Genomic DNA, 8,396 nt, shown 5'->3' on the forward strand with positions numbered 1-8,396 from the left:
TATTATATAAAATATTAGAGAAAATAGTGGATAAATATATACCGAAGAAGAAAAGTAAACATCATTCATGCATACCAAGAGACAGAAGGATCTTGTTCCAGAAAATCAGAAAGTGGAAAAAAGGTCTTGCAAAAGAAAAAAATGCATGGAAAGTTTTAGAACTAAAAAGTAAGATAGAAAATGCAGAACAAAAGATTATACAATCAAAAGAAAATGAAAAACGGGACTTGGAAGAAAAAAACCCTATTAAATATCAAGCAAAACCCCAAACTATTATACTCATATGCGAAGAAGATGAATAAAAGAAGAATAGAAATAGGCCCTCTGAGAATTGAAGGGAGATTAACGAATGAAAAAAAGGAAATTTGCAACATACTGGCAGAACGATATAAGAGAGAATTCACCCCTAGAATAGATAATGAAGATAATGATATAGAAGTAAGGGACGAAAATAGTGAATATTTAGCTGACATAGAAATTAATGAAGCTGATATTGTGCAGGCAATTAATGAAATTAAAAATGGAGCTGCTGCAGGGCCTGATGGAATCCCTGCTATTTTGTTAAAGAAAGTAGTTCATTCTATCGCAAAGCCACTTGCAATATTATTAAGACAAAGTGTAGATACAGGCAAGATTTATGATGAGCACAAATTAGCATATATCACCCCTACTTTCAAAAGTGGATCAAGACTTGAGCAAGTAATTATAGGCCTGTGAGTCTAACATCACATATTATGAAAGTGTATGAAAGGGTAATGAAGAAAAATATTATGAAACATTTAATAAAAAATAATTTTTTTAATATAGGACAACACGGTTTCGTACCCGGAAAAAGTACACAAACCCAACTGTTAGTCCACCGTGAGAACATATTCAAAAGTATGAAAAGCGGAAATGAAACAGATGTGGTATATCTAGACTTTGCAAAAGCTTTTGACAAAGTAGACCATAATATATTAGCAAAGAAAATTAGAAAACACAATATATCGTAGATAAAATAGGAAGATGGTTAAAAGAATTTTTACACAACAGAAAACAGATAGTTATTGCAAACGATGAGAAATCGGATGAAACCAAGGTAATATCCGGTGTGCCACAAGGTACGGTGTTAGCTGCAATACTGTTTGTTATTATGATTGAAGACATAGACAGTAATGTTAAGGATTCGGTAGTGAGTAGTTTCGCTGATGACACAAGAATAAGTAGAGAAATTACTTGTGATGAAGATAGGAACGCTCTACAAAGAGACCTTAACAAAGTATATGATTGAGCAGAGGAAAATAGGATGGTATTTAACTCTGATAAATTTGAATCAATAAATTATGGAGACAGAGAAGGAAAGCTATATGCATATAGGGGACCTAATAATGAGACAATCACAAATAAGGAAGCAGTTAAAGACTTGGTGTGATGATGAATAGGAACATGTTATGCAATGATCAAATAGCAATTCTTTTGGCAAAATGTAAAGCAAAAATGGGAATGTTGTTACGGCACTTCAAAACAAGAAAAGCTGAACACATGATTATGCTTTATAAAACATATGTTCGTAGTCCACTTGAATATTGCAATATGATATGGTACCCACACTATCAAAAGGATATTGCACAAATAGAGAGTGTACAAAGGTCCTTTACAGCTAGAATAGAAGAAGTTAAGGACCTTGACTACTTGGAAAGACTACAATCATTAAAATTATATAGTCTAGAAAGGAGAAGAGAACGCTACATGATAATTCAGGCATGGAAACAGATAGAAGGAATAACAGAAAATATCATGGAACTAAAAATATCAGAAAGAGCAAGCAGAGGTAGATTAATAGTGCCCAAAACAATACCAGGAAAAATAAGGAAAGCACACAGGACATTAATCCACTACACACCAGCATCGATAATGCAGCGTCTATTCAATGCGTTGCCAGCTCATCTGAGGAATATATCAGGAGTGAGCGTAGATGTGTTTAAGAATAAGCTCGACAAATATCTAAACTGCATCCCAGACCATCCAAGATTGGAAGATGCAAAATATACCGGAAGATGTACTAGCAACTCTCTGGTAGACATTAGAGGTGCCTCACACTGAGGGACCTGGGGCAACCCGAACGAACTGTAAGGTCTGTAAGGTCTGTAAGGTAAGGTCAGGTAGGTGAAATAGGCCTACTCTCTCCTCAGAATTAGCCAACAGCCTTCCATTGATAAATTATAATAGTTAGCCATTGGTTCGGAAGTTGAGAATCTTGGCTTAAAATTCTCTAAAGAGGAGGCCTAATCACTGCCATAATCTGTCTGAGTCACTCTACGACATTCTTCCTGGTTTTTGACAGGTATAAGAAAGATTCCAGCTTTGATGCCATCTTTAACAATTAGCTGGATGAAGGTCTTTGTGTGGGATGGGTGAAGTCAGTCAGCCTAATAGTAGGTTTGCAATGTCCGAATAATCAAACCAAGGCTAATCGCTCGTCCAGACTTTGATGGATGTTTTCACACAATAATGTTTGCAAGTTATTTTAGTGAACGTTTTATATGTTTCTGTTGATGGGGAAGACCATGAATTCCTAACATACAGCAGCATAACCACCTTCTATCACTTCCTAGTCGACTAACAATTTTTTTCTAGGCAGTATCCATCCCAGAGTACCATCCCTATTATACAGGTGACAGAGATATAGCTCAATTTGCATGCATTTTCCTCGGCACTGGCAATACATTTATTAGAACTAGGATTCGTGACTTAACAGTAAATGGAAAGGGATTTCTTTTTCAACTAGAAAGTCGGCGGAGGCTTATAGGATTCATAAGCAGCCTTGGCCATCTTGATCAGTAATGTGAAGGTCAAGCCTGTCCTTATCTTTGATTATCATCCTGTACTCTGGTGGCAATAGATGGTACTAAAGCAATCGTTCATAAATGTGTCCCTTAGGATCACAGTAGCTTGATAAACATGTGTATTTTAATAAATGCTCAGAACTATAACTACACCCCGTGACAATTCATGTTCACAGTTCTTTCGGGTGATCAATGGAAGGTTGTATTCTGAGGCAAATGATCATACATAATGTATGTGCAATGTTGCAACCCAAAAATTATATATAAGCCCACCATTTCTTGGATTGTGCTGAGATGTTAGCTGATATTCAATATGCATATAGGAAACAGTTAGTCACTTGGAATGCTCTTTTAGACTTGACATGCCATTTGCAAAGAAATCTTGCTAAAGATTTTGAGTGCAGAGTAATTCAAAAGATTTTAGTCCTGCTTTCGATTTAGTCAATAACAAGGCACTTATTTATAAACTTCAGAATCTTAGAGTGGGTGGGTATGTTTTAGGATTACTACAAGATTCCCTTATAGCTAGGCAGCAGCGAGTTGCTGTGGACTAAGACATTGTTATGTCTGGAGTTCCACAGGGCAGTGTTCTTGGTCCACTGTTATATTTAGTGTATACAAGTGATGTGGTTGTTGACCTGAAAAGAAAGGTTGTTCAGCATGCGAATGATGCAACACTTGTGGGTGTGTCATTGTCTCCACTCATGAGAAATGAAGCTGCCCTCAGCCTCATTCGGGGACACGGACCGGATCAGGGAGTGGTGTAGTCGGTGGGGTATGAGGCTGAACTCCAGCAAAACGAAAACACTATTGATTAACAGACCTCGTACAGATTTTCCACCCCATCCTCCCCTTCAGGTAGATAGAACTTTCCTGAATGAATCTGAAGCTTGAACTATTGGTGTAACTTTTGACTCGCGTCTAACTTTTGAGAAACATCTAATGAAAGTTTCAGCAAATGCTGCACGAAAGTTATGTATTGTTCGGAAGGCCTCATGTATTTATAACAGTGATAAAATCAGTGCAACCTGTCTTAGGTCACTTGTACTTCATTTACCGGAAAACTGTTCTCCCGTATAGATTTCTGCTTCTACCAGTGATTTACCTCTTTTGGACAGAGTTGTTCGTGGTGGAATGTTTCTGTTTCATAACAGTAGCAATTATGACTTGGACCATCGACGGATGGTTTCTTGTTTATTACTTTTTCATAAGGTGTATTTCAACGAAGATCTTTCCCGTTCACAACTGATACCTGATCCCCTTTATCTGCCGAGAGCAGCCAGATTCGCTGAACAGCAGAAACACCAATATGCAGTAAATGTGCCTCTCTGTCCAACTTCTCAGTTCCAGAGAGGACCTTTATTCCTCACACCGTTGGACCGTGGAACAGCCTCCCAGAGGATATCGTGCAATTGAATCTTCGAAAGTTCAAGCGAAAACGCAATGCATTACTGGCTAATATACTAGGCTTCTTGCATTTTTATATATTTTTATCTATTCGCCGATTCATTAATCTTTTTTGATTGGTGGTATCTCTACCTTCTGTGTTTCCCTTTACTTCCTCTTACTTCTTCCTTGTGAACACCCTATTCTTTGGAAGGTTATACGAATAGGTTTCATCTTCTGAATTATATAATAATAATAATAATAATAAAATAATAATAATAATAATAATAATAATAATAATAATAATAATAATAATAATAATAATAATAATCAACCATCTGATGTTCATGGACGACATCAAGCTGTATGGTAAGAGCATCAAGGAAATAGATACCTTAATCCAGACTGTAAGGATTGTATCTGGGGACATCAGGATGGAGTTTGGAATAGAAAAATGCGCCTTAGTCAACATACAAAAAGGCAAAGTAACGAGAACTGAAGGGATAAAGCTACCAGATGGGAGCAACATCAAACACATAGATGAGACAGGATTCAAATACCTGGGAATAATGGAAGGAGGAGATATAAAACACCAAGAGATGAAGGACACGATCAGGAAAGAATATATGCAGAGACTCAAGGCGATACTCAAGTCAAAACTCAACGCCGGAAATATGATAAAAGCCATAAACACATGGGCAGTGCCAGTAATCAGATACAGCGCAGGAATAGTGGAATGGACGAAGGCAGAACTCCGCAGCATAGATCAGAAAACCAGGAAACAAATGACAATACACAAAGCACTACACCCAAGAGCAAATACGGACAGACTATACATAACACGAAAGGAAGGAGGGAGAGGACTACTAAGTATAGAGGACTGCGTCAACATCGAAAACAGAGCACTGGGGCAATATCTGAAAACCAGCGAAGACGAGTGGCTAAAGAGTGCATGGGAAGAAGGACTAATAAAAGTAGACGAAGACCCAGAAATATACAGAGACAGGAGAAAGACAGAAAGAACAGAGGACTGGCACAACAAACCAATGCACGGACAATACATGAGACAGACTAAAGAACTAGCCAGCGATGACAATTGGCAATGGCTACAGAGGGGAGAGCTAAAGAAGGAAACTGAAGGAATGATAACAGCAGCACAAGATCAGGCCCTAAGAACCAGATATGTTCAAAGTACTATAGACGGAAATAACATCTCTCCCATATGTAGGAAGTGCAATACGAAAAATGAAACCATAAACCACATAGCAAGTGAATGCCCGGCACTTGCACAGAACCAGTACAAAAAGAGGCATGATTCAGTGGCAAAAGCCCTCCACTGGAGCCTGTGCAAGAAACATCAGCTACATTGCAGTAATAAGTGGTACGAGCACCATCCTGAAGGAGTGATAGAAAACGATCAGGCAAAGATCCTCTGGGACTATGGTATCAGAACGGATAGGGTGATACGTGCAAACAGACCAGACGTGACGTTGATTGACAAAGTCAAGAAGAAAGTATCACTCATTGATGTCGCAATACCATGGGACACCAGAGTTGAAGAGAAAGAGAGGGAAAAAATGGATAAGTATCAAGATCTGAAAATAGAAATAAGAAGGATATGGGATATGCCAGTGGAAATCGTACCCATAATCATAGGAGCACTAGGCACGATCCCAAGATCCCTGAAAAGGAATCTAGAAAAACTAGAGGCTGAAGTAGCTCCAGGACTCATGCAGAAGAGTGTGATCCTAGAAACGGCACACATAGTAAGAAAAGTGATGGACTCCTAAGGAGGCAGGATGCAACCCGGAACCCCACACTATAAATACCACCCAGTCGAATTGGAGGACTGTGATAGAGCAAAAAAAAAAAAAAAAATAAAAAAAAAAAAAAATAATAATAATAATAATAATAATAATAATAATAATAATAATAATGTAAATCAAAGAGCTTAATTGTATTATGATTAACTGAGATCGTACGTATCTTGTTTGATTCGAAATACCCAGAAATGATTAAGAATACGAAAGCAATAGAATGTTAAGAAGTAGAAATAATCAAGATAGGTAGCTATAGGGAGGGTTAGTTAGTAAAATTTAACATAAACAAGAAGCAGGGGATTTTCAAACTGCTAGACTTCTATTAAGAATACAAACATAAATCTTTCAACATCGTTGTTAAACAAGGGCTAGGTATCAAATTTAGTATAGTTTACCATATAATAATCAGCAAACGTTTTCTATTAATGGCAAACTTAGTCCATTTTCTATATATTTATTCATGGGTAATTACGCTATTTGTATTTTCACTGGGTAGCCTCTGCTATAGATTTGTCCTCGTTTATCTCAAAGTTTTCTGAGCATTGAATCTTGCCAGCAATTCCTAAGTGATGAGAGTTATTTTATTGTAGAGCTCTGTTAAATTTGGTACCCGGAAAGACAGAAACAACTGACTTCAGGTATCTATTTCTAGCGAAAGAAAATCACAGGAGAATTGACTGCCAATTAAGAAGTAGTAATGAATAAAACTCACTGTCTGCATATACCTCACGAAACTTAACAAAAAGCAATATCAAAAAGCTCGGAAATAGTTGTTGTAAAATTAATTCAAAACTATATTTCTTACTTGAATGTTTTTACTTTTTTTTTTTATTCCTCTCTCTCTTCCTGTTTATTATGTTATAGTTTATTAGGTCTGTACTTGATATTAAGGAAAATTCATTTGTGTCTTGAAAGTAACTAGCAGCGGTTTTACTCCCATTTTTCATTATATGCCTCTGTTTACATTTGTTTATTTCATCTTTAGTTTACTGTATTTCCCTCCTGCTTGCTTATTTTCTCTTTGCTGTTGAAAATATGCTTGTATAAACGAGTTATTGGTAATGGAAGCTAAAATGAATACGTATGATAATTATATTACAAGGTCTTAATGATGCCATTGGTAGCTTTCTAGCTTACCAAGCGAGACGTCCCACTTTTGGCCAAGAGCCCGTACTGGCATAATTCTCACCTTAATCTTGTTCCAACTTCGAATTTCTTTAATCACTAATCCGGAGATGGATTGTGATTGTGAAAATATACCACACATTTAAAATAAGCGAAAAGGTGTTTTAAATGTGATAAACTATTATAATGGGCAAAATTGTTTCCATGTCGAAAAGTCATAACTGGGGAGATGATTTACATGACGACAAAGCAAAGCTTGTCAGTTTATTCTCGAGAAATTTAGTTAAAGCATGCGCACACACACACACGCGCGCACACAAACAAACAAACACACAAAGGTTAAAGCATTGTCTCCTCCGAAGGGAAATAAGAAATAGGCAGTAATAGAATGTTATATAAATAATAAATTTCTTTATTGGTTTATGGCTTTAACATACAAAAACAACAGAAAATCTATATAGAATTACTTACACATACCCAAATGACAACTCTCATAAATAAGATATATAATGTCGAATATATAAGCAGAAATACTGAATATAAAATGCCAAAGCAAAGAGAACAAGCTTCAAAAAAGAAGCGATTGATATGTAAGACTTATGTCATACAAGCATCTATACTCGGTTTTTTTTCCATCTGTCCACCCGCCTCTGGTGTTTGCGTATGGTAACACTGCGTCCCGGGCTTTAAATAGTTACACTATGTGTAAGTTTTAGGTAAATAAAAGGATATCTGGGTGTACATTTGCAACTGGAAAGTGTTTTAATAATTTACTGAATGCGAATTACACCGTTAATATTCGAAATAGGATATTATTTAAAGCCCGGGGCGCAGTGTTACCATGCGCAAACACCACAAGCGGATGGACAGATGGAAAAAAACGGAGTATAGTCATCCTTTACAGTTAAGAGGCACAGGCTCAAGACAGCACCAGTAAAAACAATACATAGTCTCATAGGTCCTCCATACAAATATCAGGACGATTTGCAGTTAGCTGATGAAATAAATAAAAATAATTTACCAAATAACTTGCCTAACAATGGACAAAGAGAGCAATGTGTATTTTGGTCATAATCTGACCATGTCAGTTCATCAAGGGGAACTGAACTAGAAAAATATCTTTGCACAATTTTCTTCAGAATGACAACTTCTGAATATTCTTGAGATTATTGCTATAAGACGACTTATTTCTTTATATATATATATATATATATATATATATATATATATATATATTAAA

Source organism: Macrobrachium nipponense, chromosome 43, assembly GCF_015104395.2.
Source record: "Macrobrachium nipponense isolate FS-2020 chromosome 43, ASM1510439v2, whole genome shotgun sequence".
NCBI lineage: Eukaryota > Metazoa > Arthropoda > Malacostraca > Decapoda > Palaemonidae > Macrobrachium > Macrobrachium nipponense.